Source organism: Salmo salar, chromosome ssa01 (genome assembly GCF_905237065.1).
Source record: "Salmo salar chromosome ssa01, Ssal_v3.1, whole genome shotgun sequence".
Taxonomy (NCBI): Eukaryota; Metazoa; Chordata; class Actinopteri; order Salmoniformes; family Salmonidae; genus Salmo; species Salmo salar.
In genome coordinates this window covers 4,806,917-4,820,720 of record NC_059442.1, presented here as the reverse complement: position 1 = coordinate 4,820,720, position 13,804 = coordinate 4,806,917, and the positions used below count along the sequence as shown (strand labels likewise).

Here is a 13,804-nt window from a genome sequence, read left to right as displayed (position 1 = left end):
ACTAGTCCTACTTCTATATGCGTAACCAGGTAGACTAGTCCTACTTCTATATGGGTAACCAGGTAGACTAGTCCTACTTCTATATGTGTAACCAGGTAGACTAGTCCTACTTCTATATGGGTAACCAGGTAGACTAGTCCTACTTCTATATGTGTAACCAGGTAGACTAGTCCTACTTCTATATGTGTAACCAGGTAGACTAGTCCTACTTCTATATGTGTAACCAGGTAGACTAGTCCTACTTCTATATGGGTAACCAGGTAGACTAGTCCTACTTCTATATGCGTAACCAGGTAGACTAGTACTACCTCTGTATGCGTAATCAGGTGTGTGTTGTCGTGTCATGACTATTATTAATGTGTTTTGACTGTTATTTTATAAAATAATTACATACCACATTCAATTATTACGCAATTAAATTAATCATATAACAATTAATTAAGTAGTAATCTGGGGCACCATGGGAAAAGTTATTTAACGAGTTACTATCTCCTGACTAAACTCTAAAGATATAAATATGTATTACATCAGTAACGGTCAATTCATTCATTCTTATTTACCATATCTGTCTCATTCTGTATGTCGCAAAATTCTTGGATATCTGCACGAACCCTAGCATAAATGATGAATCGGCAATATGCAAATTAGTTTAATTATATACTTACTAAATAATCACGCAGAATTGCATGAACACACAAACAGGATAGCTGACACATTGATTACTACATAATGCAATGAAAAGTCCCTAGTGGACTAACCCGATTTATGACGGCTTGTTACCAAATGAAAAGGGAGGGGCATGTAAGAAAGAGCGGGAGAAGAGACAAAGGACTTCACCTATCGTACATACAGTTGAATAATACGCTGGTATAATTCAACTGTAATTAACAGTAAATGTACTACTGGTGATACTGGTGTGTCATCCCCGCGGCCTCTGCAATGGATTAGTCCACTGAGACGGGCCTCCATAATGGATTAGTCCACTGAGACGGGCGTGATTCAGACAGGTGTCTCGTGTGCCACAAAAACAATCTCTGTTGACTAACAGCCTATTGACCAAACAGTGGACCAGGGGACTAAATGGGGTCATCCCTAGTGTAGCTACAGTACACACCCATTAGACATAACATGGTAAACTAAAACCTGATTGGTTTAGCAAACCTTTCATATGCATTCTATTACAATATGAGACGTGAATATGTGGAGGTAGCATGGCTGTTATCACACAGTTTTTCCATACTTTTCTTTCAGGTGTTTCCACTGAGCTGCAGGTCACCAGTTCTAAGATGGAACAAGTGGAGGCTGAGGTACAAGGGTTCTCACCGTAAAAGAGCTGGTTTCTCAGACACACATTTAAACCTAGTCCAGACTTAAAGGCTTTTTTTAATGGAGATTCACTGTTTCTTCTTCTGTCTATGTTGCAGTATGCCCCAAGTAATCTGTTCTGTTCTATGTTGCAGTATGCCCCAAGTAATCTGTTCTGTTCTATGTTGCAGTATGCCTCATGTAATCTGTTCTGTCTATGTTGCAGTATGCCCCAAGTAATCTGTTCTGTTCTATGTTGCAGTATGCCCCAAGTAATCTGTTCTGTTCTATGTTGCAGTATGCCCCATGTAATCTGTTCTGTTCTATGTTGCAGTATGCCCCATGTAATCTGTTCTGTTCTATGTTGCAGTATGCCCCAAGTAATCTGTTCTGTTCTATGTTGCAGTATGCCTCATGTAATCTGTTCTATGTTGCAGTATGCCTCATGTAATCTGTTCTATGTTGCAGTATGCCCCAAGTAATCTGTTCTGTTCTATGTTGCAGTATGCCTCATGTAATCTGTTCTATGTTGCAGTATGCCCCATGTAATCTGTTCTATGTTGCAGTATGCCCCAAGTAATCTGTTCTGTTCTATGTTGCAGTATGCCTCATGTAATCTGTTCTATGTTGCAGTATGCCCCAAGTAATCTGTTCTGTTCTATGTTGCAGTATGCCCCAAGTAAACTGTTCTGTTCTATGTTGCAGTATGCCCCAAGTAATCTGTTCTGTTCTATGTTGCAGTATGCCCCAAGTAATCTGTTCTGTTCTATGTTGCAGTATGCCTCATGTAATCTGTTCTATGTTGCAGTATGCCCCATGTAATCTGTTCTATGTTGCAGTATGCCTCATGTAATCTGTTCTCTCTATGTTGCAGTATGCACCATGTAATCTGTTCTATGTTGCAGTATGCCCCATGTAATCTGTTCTATGTTGCAGTATGCCCCATGTAATCTGTTCTATGATTCAGTATGCCCCATGTAATCTGTTCTATGTTGCAGTATGCCTCATGTAATCTGTTCTATGTTGCAGTATGCCTCATGTAATCTGTTCTATGTTGCAGTATGCCCCATGTAATCTGTTCTATGTTGCAGTATGCCTCATGTAATCTGTTCTCTCTATGTTGCAGTATGCCCCATGTAATCTGTTCTATGTTGCAGTATGCCCCATGTAATCTGTTCTATGATTCAGTATGCCCCATGTAATCTGTTCTATGTTGCAGTATGCCCCATGTAATCTGTTCGTTCTATGTTGCAGTATGCCCCATGTAATCTGTTCTGTCTATGTTGCAGTATGCCCCATGTAATCTGTTCTGTCTATGTTGCAGTATGCCCCATGTAATCTGTTCTGTCTATGTTGCAGTATGCCCCATGTAATCTGTTCTATGTTGCAGTATGCCCCATGTAATCTGTTCTGTCTATGTTGCAGTATGCCCCATGTAATCTGTTCTATGTTGCAGTATGCCCCATGTAATCTGTTCTATGATTCAGTATGCCCCATGTAATCTGTTCTATGTTGCAGTATGCCCCATGTAATCTGTTCTGTTCTATGTTGCAGTATGCCCCATGTAATCTGTTCTGTTCTATGTTGCAGTATGCCCCAAGTAATCTGTTCTGTTCTATGTTGCAGTATGCCTCATGTAATCTGTTCTATGTTGCAGTATGCCTCATGTAATCTGTTCTATGTTGCAGTATGCCCCAAGTAATCTGTTCTGTTCTATGTTGCAGTATGCCTCATGTAATCTGTTCTATGTTGCAGTATGCCTCATGTAATCTGTTCTATGTTGCAGTATGCCCCATGTAATATGTTCTATGTTGCAGTATGCCTCATGTAATCTGTTCTATGTTGCAGTATGCCCCAAGTAATCTGTTCTGTTCTATGTTGCAGTATGCCCCAAGTAATCTGTTCTGTTCTATGTTGCAGTATGCCCCAAGTAATCTGTTCTGTTCTATGTTGCAGTATGCCCCAAGTAATCTGTTCTGTTCTATGTTGCAGTATGCCCCAAGTAATCTGTTCTGTTCTATGTTGCAGTATGCCCCAAGTAATCTGTTCTGTTCTATGTTGCAGTATGCCTCATGTAATCTGTTCTATGTTGCAGTATGCCCCATGTAATCTGTTCTATGTTGCAGTATGCCCCAAGTAATCTGTTCTGTTCTATGTTGCAGTATGCCTCATGTAATCTGTTCTATGTTGCAGTATGCCCCAAGTAATCTGTTCTGTTCTATGTTGCAGTATGCCCCAAGTAATCTGTTCTGTTCTATGTTGCAGTATGCCCCAAGTAATCTGTTCTGTTCTATGTTGCAGTATGCCCCAAGTAATCTGTTCTGTTCTATGTTGCAGTATGCCTCATGTAATCTGTTCTATGTTGCAGTATGCCCCATGTAATCTGTTCTATGTTGCAGTATGCCTCATGTAATCTGTTCTCTCTATGTTGCAGTATGCACCATGTAATCTGTTCTATGTTGCAGTATGCCCCATGTAATCTGTTCTATGTTGCAGTATGCCCCATGTAATCTGTTCTATGATTCAGTATGCCCCATGTAATCTGTTCTATGTTGCAGTATGCCTCATGTAATCTGTTCTATGTTGCAGTATGCCTCATGTAATCTGTTCTATGTTGCAGTATGCCCCATGTAATCTGTTCTATGTTGCAGTATGCCTCATGTAATCTGTTCTCTCTATGTTGCAGTATGCCCCATGTAATCTGTTCTATGTTGCAGTATGCCCCATGTAATCTGTTCTATGATTCAGTATGCCCCATGTAATCTGTTCTATGTTGCAGTATGCCCCATGTAATCTGTTCGTTCTATGTTGCAGTATGCCCCATGTAATCTGTTCTGTCTATGTTGCAGTATGCCCCATGTAATCTGTTCTGTCTATGTTGCAGTATGCCCCATGTAATCTGTTCTGTCTATGTTGCAGTATGCCCCATGTAATCTGTTCTATGTTGCAGTATGCCCCATGTAATCTGTTCTGTCTATGTTGCAGTATGCCCCATGTAATCTGTTCTGTCTATGTTGCAGTACAGGCGTTTAACTCTATATTTCCTCTTGTTTCAGTATGGGCGTTTAAAGAGGATCCATGCAGAGCTGGAGGAGAAGCTGGAGGCCTCAGAGATCCAGAATAAACAGCAGTCTGCTGAGTACAGGACCCTGATGCAACAGAGACATGTACGGTCTGATACATGGAGAACTATATGACACTCAATGAAGAACGCAGTCTTATAAATCATCCTATCAGCGACAGAGGTCGGCCTAGTCCAGGAGTATTCAAATCCTACCCTGGAGGTCTAGAGTACTGCTGCTTTTCTTTCCTACCCGATCATTTGTTGTACCCACTCGGTGTCCCAGGTCTAAATCAGTCCCTGATTTAAAGGGGAAGAATGTAAAATGGCAGAACTGACCCACTTGGTGTCCCAGGTCTAAATCAGTCCCTGATTTAAAGGGGAAGAATGTAAAATGGCAGAACTGACCCACTTGGTGTCCCAGGTCTAAATCAGTCCCTGATTTTAAAGGGGAAGAATGTAAAATGGCAGAACTGACCCACTTGGTGTCCCAGGTCTAAATCAGTCCCTGATTAAAGGGGAAGAATGGGGTAAAAAGCAGTGGTTCTGGCTTCCAGGTCCAGATTTGAATTTAAATAATATATAATCTAGAATATTATAGGCCTAGCTAGAAGTATATGAGGGGTCTAGCCTAATGATAGTATAGCCACCTCAGGACCACATACACCCCTGGAGACCAGGGTTTGATTCCCCAGTTGACTCCGTTCCATGACTCCTAACCTCTTCTATCCCTTTTCATCTGTCTCCCTCCCTCTCTATACCCCATCTGTCCATCTCTATATAAAACAATAACATATCTAACCTGCTCAGGTCTGTTCCTTCTCACCTGTCTCCACCTCTATATAAAACAATAACATATCTAACCTGCTCAGGTCTGTTCCTTCTCACCTGTCTCCACCTCTATATAAAACAATAACATATCTAACCTGCTCAGGTCTGTTCCTTCTCACCTGTCTCCACCTCTATATAAAACAATAACATATCTAACCTGCTCAGGTCTGTTCCTTCTCACCTGTCTCCACCTCTATATAAAACAATAACATATCTAACCTGCTCAGGTCTGTTCCTTCTCACCTGTCTCCACCTCTATATAAAACAATAACATATCTAACCTGCTCAGGTCTGTTCCTTCTCACCTGTCTCCACCTCTATATAAAACAATAACATATCTAACCTGCTCAGGTCTGTTCCTTCTCACCTGTCTCCACCTCTATATAAAACAATAACATATCTAACCTGCTCAGGTCTGTTCCTTCTCACCTGTCTCCACCTCTATATAAAACAATAACATATCTAACCTGCTCAGGTCTGTTCCTTCTCACCTGTCTCCACCTCTATATAAAACAATAACATATCTAACCTGCTCAGGTCTGTTCCTTCTCACCTGTCTCCACCTCTATATAAAACAATAACATATCTAACCTGCTCAGGTCTGTTCCTTCTCACCTGTCTCCACCTCTATATAAAACAATAACATATCTAACCTGCTCAGGTCTGTTCCTTCTCACCTGTCTCCACCTCTATATAAAACAATAACATATCTAACCTGCTCAGGTCTGTTCCTTCTCACCTGTCTCCACCTCTATATAAAACAATAACATATCTAACCTGCTCAGGTCTGTTCCTTCTCACCTGTCTCCACCTCTATATAAAACAATAACATATCTAACCTGCTCAGGTCTGTTCCTTCTCACCTGTCTCCACCTCTATATAAAACAATAACATCTAAAAAAAAGTGTATTTGATGTTATTCTTTTTGTTACCTGTCCAGGTAGAGGTCAGTCAACTGAAGGCCCGTCAAACTGGACTACAGGAAGAGGTCCAGAACTTACAACACTCTGCCCAATCAGCTTCCTCCGACTCAGCTGTACTTCCTGTCACCTCCGGCTCCACCACCACTACCCGTCCCCAGGGGAGCACCATCCATCAAGGTTTCCATGGCAGCGACGAGATGGACTTCAGTGACGTGATCTGTTCCCAGCAGGAGATTAACCGTCTGTCTACAGAGGTGATGAGGCTGGAGGCTGAGGTCTCCCACTGGAGAAGCGCGTCTCAGGTCGGTCCCTTCACAACATCAATTACTAGATTGTATCATCTTTATTACTGTAAGATCTATAAAGGGTCATGTGAAGGTTGGAAAGGTCTTAAAATGTTTATTTGTTTCAGGTATTCGAAGCCCCAGGAGCAGGAAACGGTGACCAGGGAGAGGTTCTGAAGCAGCAGAGGATCATTAAGGTCAGAAATGTTACGTCCCGCTCTCTGGGTGCCCGCTCTCTGGGTGCCCGCTCTCTGGGTGCCCGCCCTCTGGGTGCCCGCTCTCTGGGTGCCCGCCCTCTGGGTGCCCGCTCTCTGGGTGCCCGCCCTCTGGGTGCCCGCTCTCTGGGTGCCCGCTCTCTGGGTGCCCGCTTTCTGGGTGCCCGCTCTCTGGGTGCCCGCCCTCTGGATGCCCGCCCTCTGGGTGCCCGCTCTCTGGGTGCCCGCTCTCTGGGTGCCTAGTCCAGCTACTGTAAAGCACCTTGTGATGACTGTTTCTGTAAAAAGGGCTTTTAAATTTGATTGATTTAACAGAAACCCTGCTTGGTGTAAGAGAGACTCAGACAGTGACACTCTATTCCTCTGTCTGTGTAACAGGAGTTGCGTGAAGAGATGGGTCGTGAGGTAGACGAACACCAGCATGAGTTAGCAGCGCTGCAGGACGCACAGAAACACAAGATGGCCCATCACCCGGCGCCACCGGGACGAGCTGGCAGAGTACGAGGAGAGGATAGAGGAGCTGGAGGAACAGAAACAGACTGGAGGGAGGAGGAGAGGAGCTGGAGGAGGGGGAGGAGGAGAGGAGCTGCAGGAGGGGGGAGGAGGAGAGGAGCTGGAGGAGGGGGGAGGAGGAGAGGAGCTGGAGGAGGGTGGAGGAGGAGAGGAGCTGGAGGAGGGAGGAGGAGAGGAGCTGGAGGAGGGGGGGGAGGAGGAGAGGAGCTGGAGGAGGGTGGAGGAGGAGAGGAGCTGGAGGAGGGGGGAGGAGGAGAGGAGCTGGAGGAGGGGGAGGAGGAGAGGAGCTGGAGGAGGGGGGAGGAGGAGAGGAGCTGGAGGAGAGATGGAGGGAGGAGGAGAGGAGCTGGAGGAACAGAAACAGACTGGAGGGAGGAGGAGAGGAGCTGGAGGAGGGGGGAGGAGGAGAGGAGCTGGAGGAGGGGGGAGGAGGAGAGGAGCTGGAGGAACAGAAACAGACTGGGGGGAGGAGGAGAGGAGCTGGAGGAGGGGGGAGGAGGAGAGGAGCTGGAGGAGGGGGGAGGAGAGGAGCTGGAGGAACAGAAACAGACTGGAGGGAGGAGAACAAGTTTACTATCATATGGGCTTGCATCCCAAATGGTTCCCTATTCCTCAGGGCTCTAGTGCACTACTTTTGACCAGGCACCATAGGGACTAGTGCACTACTTTAGACCAGGACCCATAGGGACTAGTGCACTTCTTTAGACCGTAGGGGACATGGGGACTAATGCACTACTTTAGACCGTAGGGTCCATAGGGACTGCAGTCAGCATGCCAATTGCACGCTCCCTAAAAACTTGAGACATCTGTGGCATTGTGTTGTGTGACAAAACTGCACATTTTAATGGCCCTTTATTGTCCCCCAGCACAAGGTGCACCTGTGTAATGATCATTCTGTTTAATCAGCTTCTTGATATGCCACACCTGAAATGGAGAAATGCTCACTAAACGGGTGATGTAAACAAAATTTGTGAACAAACATTTTAGAGAAATAAGCTTTTTTGTGTGTATGGAACATTTTATATTTTCATATTTTATTTCAACTCATGAAACATGAGAACAACACTTTTACATATTGCGTTTATATTTTAGTTCTGGTAATACATTAAACTGTGTTGACTTAACATCGTGACTTTGAGAATCTAGATGTCCTGGAACTATAACGTCTTGCTGTTTGTTGTTGATGAGTGTGTCAGATGAATCATTTGATTATTCAAAAGTTGAGTATTTAGTTCGTTTCGTTGATTAGGATCCCATTAGCTATTGCTCGTGCACAGCAACTCTTCCTCAGTCCATGGTTAATGATTGTATGTTCAGATTTAGTGTTCAGAAGTATTATTATTATTATTATTTTTTTTTTTCAGATGAATCGACTGGAGAGATTCGCGTGTGCTGAGGACAGAGTGGAGTCAGACATCCTTGACAGATGGGAGTTCTCCCCAGCCGCCTCAGAGCAGATAGCAGAGCTGAGGGCTGAGCTGGAGAAGAGAGAGGAACAAGACACACTCCTCGTCACGCTGGAAGAACTGGACCGACACAACACGGAAGCTACACAGGTCTGGATTGAACTTGTGCGGACCGCACTGTGTTTTAATCAACCAATCAAATCTATTTCTAAAGCCCTTTTTTTTTTTACAACAGCAGTAGTCCCAACCGCTATTGGGTTCAGAACATTTCAAAATAGAGAGGAAATGGATGATCCCCTAGAGAGGAAATGGATGATCCCCCTAGAGAGGAAATGGATGATCCCCCTAGAGAGGAAATGGATGATCCCCTAGAGAGGAAATGGATGATCCTCTTAGAGAGGAAATGGATGATCCCCCTAGAGAGGAAATGGATGATCTCCCTAGAGAGGAAATGGATGATCCCCCTAGAGAGGAAATGGATGATCCCCCTAGAGAGGAAATGGATGATCCCCTAGAGAGGAAATGGATGATCCCCTAGAGAGGAAATGGATGATCCTCTTAGAGAGGAAATGGATGATCCCCCGAGAGAGGAAATGGATGATCTCCCTAGAGAGGAAATGGATGATCCCCCCTAGAGAGGAAATGGATGATCCCCCCCTAGAGAGGAAATGGATGATCCCCCCCCTAGAGAGGAAATGGATGATCCCCCTAGAGAGGAAATGGATGATTCCCCCCCCTAGAGAGGAAATGGATGACCCCCCCCTAGAGAGGAAATGGATGATCCCCCCCCAGAGAGGAAATGGATGATCCCCCTAGAGAGGAAATGGATGATCCCCCTAGAGACGAAATGGATGATCCCCCTAGAGAGGAAATGGATGATCCCCCCTAGAGAGGAAATGGATGATCCCCCCCTAGAGAGGAAATGGATGATCCCCCCCTAGAGAGGAAATGGATGATCCCCATAGAATATATTTAAAGGTTGATCAGGTTGTGGTTTGACACTCACTTTTAGTCTGATGCTATCAAACAAAAGTCTGTAAAACATTTATATTAGTTGGACTCACAGCAATGTAACACTTCCTGGATCTGGAACAGTATCCCGCCCAATGCCGGAAGTAGTGCACCATGCACTGATATATTGGCCGTGTATAGGAAGGAATGTGTTGATATTGTATAGGAAGGAATGTGTTGATATTACTATATTGGCCGTGTATAGGAAGGAATGTGTTGATATTGTATAGGAAGGAATGTGTTGATATTACTATATTGGCCGTGTATAGGAAGGAATGTGTTGATATTGGGATTTACACCACGTCTTAGACCATGTTGAAAGAGAAAGACCATCGGGGATTACCAAATGTTTTTAATGATTTTATCCCCTTTACAGAATTTAGACTTAGCAAAGTAAGACTTCCTATAAAATGGTTATTGAGAGGTGCTATTATTCTGTTCTTGTGTCTCCATGCAGCATGTGATCTCAGTGAAGGAGAAGCTCTCTGTTCAGCTGAAGGAGTCTGAGACTGAGGTGTCCAGGCTGCAGTCAAGAGCTCAGTACCACCACCGACCAGAGGGTGGCGCTACAGGAAGAACTACAGGCCCAGCAGGTGAAACTGAGCCAGAGTGCTTACACCCTGAACAATCTCCACATGGGCAAGCAGCAACTGGAGGCCACCGTCAAGGAGTTGAGGGAGAAACTTGTACGGGCAACAGCGATGGGCAAAGAGACCCAGATGCTCCAGGGAATCGTACAGGAGATGGAGGAGAAGCTCTCTGCTGCCCGGGCAGAGCTGTGTGAGGCTGGGGAGAGAGGGAGAGAATCCGCGGGGGGGTCCAGAGAGGAGCTGGAGGATCTCAGGAGAGAGCTGGCCGAGATGAGGAGCTCCCAGGAGAAGATGAAGATGGAGAAGCAGAGGCTGAAGACAGAGACTGAGCAGGCCCAGGGGAGAATAGAGGAGCTGGCCAGGCAGGTCAGGGAGGTCCAGGATACTCTCGGCAGGACGGTCCTGGAGAACGACACCCTCATCGAGGCTCTGAAGCTGGAGAAGAGCCAGCTGGAAGGGGAGCTGGTCCAGGCAGAGAGGGGCCTCCAGGAGCAGGTCAGGAAGTACCAGCAAACCATTGAGGAGTTGACCACTGCCCGTTCCGTGAACACCTCGGCACTGCAGGTCCACTGTTGTTTCACTACTGTTTTTACTATCTTCATGTATCTACATTCATTTCGTATGTCTGGAAATGTATTGTTTTATCTTTTCACTTTTGTGTTATTTAATTAGCGCTTTGACAATGAACTGTGGCTCAGTTGGTAGAGCATGGTGTTTGCAACGCCAGGGTTGTGGGTTCGAGTCCCACGGGGGACCAGTACGGAGAAGAAAAAAAATGTATGAAATGTATACATTCACTACTGTAAGTCGCTCTGGATAAGAGCGTCTGCTAAATGACTAAAAATGTAAATGTTTTGTAAGGAATGTGCTGTACTAATAGCTTGATTATTTTCAGACGGCGTATGAGAGGACGGTGATGCTGAACCAGGAGAAGGACCTGGAGATCTCCCGGGTTGAGGAGAGACGTGGAACAGACGGCCTCCGAACACAGAGACACCAATGAGATGTTCTCCTTCACCGTGGCCGAGGAGAACAAAACAGCTGATAGACCTCCTCCAGGTCCTCCAGTCCTCTATCTAACTCTATGTGACAGACCTCTCTAACATCTTTACTTTATCCTGTCCACTCTGCTTGGAAATATCCTTTTTCTATTTTGTTGTTTTTAAATTGGAATTTAGTTTTTATGAATTGTGTTTGCTGCTAAATCAAAGCAAAATCAAATGTATTTATATAGCCCTTCTTACATCAGCTGATGTCACAAAGGGCTGTACAGAAACCCAGTCTAAAACCCCCAAACAGCAAGTAATGCAGGTGTAGAAGTCCTCATTGAGGACTTTTAAAATGTTCTGAATGTGAATCTCTAGGAGAAGGACTGCTTCACGGAGAGCCTGAGAGCTAACATGGCCGCCACCCAGAGGGAGCTGGAGGCCGTGGTCCAGGCAGCCACCCAGGAGGCTGAGACCCTGAGAGGAGCTCAGGAGGAGAAGGACAAGCAGCTGGGAGGCATGAAGGACGACAACAACCACCTGAAGGTACATCCACAACATGTATGACATGGGTAATATGCAATGTACTGTACTGTGTAATGTACTATGTCTATTTTGTATACAGTGGTACTGTGTGTGTTGGAGACAATTTTTCCCTCGGGACATTAACATTAATCCTATCCTATAAGGAGGAGATGGATCGTCTGAGGGACCAGCTGAGTAGACCCCAGCCCCCCGGCCTGGCCGAGCCACGCACCCCAGACGTCATCACCGGTAACACAGCCTGTCATATCTCTTGTTGTTTAAAAATAAAAAAAAATAAAAAAAATCTATGTATTGTATTTGCTGCTAAAAATGAACAGTCTTATTGAGGACGTTAACATGAACCACAGAACTGGAGACAGAGATCACCCAGCTGAAGACGTCAGGAGATGCCTCCAGGAGGACCATAGAGGAGCAGCAGGGGCACCTCCTCCTCTCCTCCCAGCAGTCTCTCCTGACGCAGCAGAATGAGTTGGAGCAGGCACACCAACACCACGAGCAGAGCAGAGGGAACTACGATAGGCTGATCCACGCCAAGGACGAGGAGATTAGACGCCTGCAGCAGGAAGTAGATCACCTCGGCCCTACCCAATACTCCCAGGAACAGGAAGTGGTCATTCTCCAACGGGAAGACAAGAGTCAGTCGTCCCTGAATAACAGGGAGAACGGCAATGAGAAACACGACCTGTCCAAGGTGGAGGTAGAGAGACTAGTAAAGGTATTTCCTGAATTGGTGTTGTACTCAATAGCAGCTGATGATTCAGAATTAATTGCCATTCAGGATAATAAAGCATATCTGATCTCAATTTGAAGGGCATTAAGGAGAAGGAGACGGAGGTCAGCCAGCTGAATGAGAGGAACCTGAACCTCACCAGACAGCTGGACCAGCTGGTGGTCTCCAGAGAGGAAATGGGGAAGCTCAGCCAGATAGTCCAGCGGAAAGACGTAGAGATCCAGGCGCTGCACTCCCACGTCTCCCTGGGGGGAGGAGGCCACAGCCAAGACGTGATGTTCCTCCAGCAGCAGCTGCAGGCCTACGCCGGGGAGAGAGAGCAGGACAAAATCACAAATCAACTTATTAGAGTTGCAAAATCCGGGTCATTTTCCTAGAATGCCTAGATTTTCCAGAAATCCAAGTTGAAGGATTTCCTGCCTATTCCCTCCTGGATTCCAGGAATCTTCCAACCAGGAATTTTGTTAAAGTTATTGGAATTTTACAACCCCAATCATTTAAAGAATTTACTTGACCTGTTTTTACTGTAGGTCCTGGCGGTGCTGAATGAGAAGGCGAGGGAGAACAGCCAGCTGAGGGGGGACTACCAGCACATCATGGACATTGTAGCAGGGAAGGAGGCTGTGCTCTTCAAGGTCCAGCAGGAGAACATGAGGCTCTCCACCATGTCTGACCCCTCAGGGAGTCGAGAGATGTTCAGAGAGACCATTCAGAACCTGTCTCGGATCATCAGGTATTGTTTTGTAATATATACAGTACCAGTCAAAAGTTTAGACACACCTACTCAAGGATTTTTCTTTATTTTGACTATTTTCTACTTAATAATAGTGAAGACATCAAAACTATGAAATAACACATATGGAATCATGTAGTAACTGAACATTTAAAATATATTTTAGATTCTATAAAGTAGCCTCCCTTTGCCTTGATGACAGCTTTGCACACTCTTGGCATTCTCTCAACCAGCCTCATGAGGTAGTCACCTGGAATAGAGAACATAGCCCTATTTGGTAAAAGACCAAGTCCGTATTATGGCAAGAACAGCTCAAATAAATATGCTTCTGCTGCCATGGTGATCATGTATTGTCAGGGTGTATTTTGCTGCCATGGTGACCAGGTATTGTCAGGGTGTATTTCGCTGCTATGGTGACCAGGTATCGTCAGGGTGTATTTTCGCTGCCATGGTGACCAGGTATTGTCAGGGTGTATTTTGCTGCCATGGTGACCAGGTGTTGTCAGGGTGTATTTTGCTGCCATGGTGACCAGGTATTGTCAGGGTGTATTTTGCTGCCATGGTGACCAGGTATTGTCAGGGTGTATTTTGCTGCCATGGTGACCAGGTATTGTCAGGGTGTATTTTGCTGCCATGGTGACCAGATATTGTCAGGGTGTATTTTGCTGCC

At 45.3% G+C, this 13,804-nt stretch overlaps 1 pseudogene; it reads left to right on the top strand.

Moving 5' to 3' along the window:
* The first annotated feature begins 1,286 nt into the window (after positions 1 to 1,286).
* Positions 1,287 to 13,804, top strand: part of LOC106590074 (thyroid receptor-interacting protein 11-like) — a 48,752-nt pseudogene continuing 36,234 nt past the window's right edge.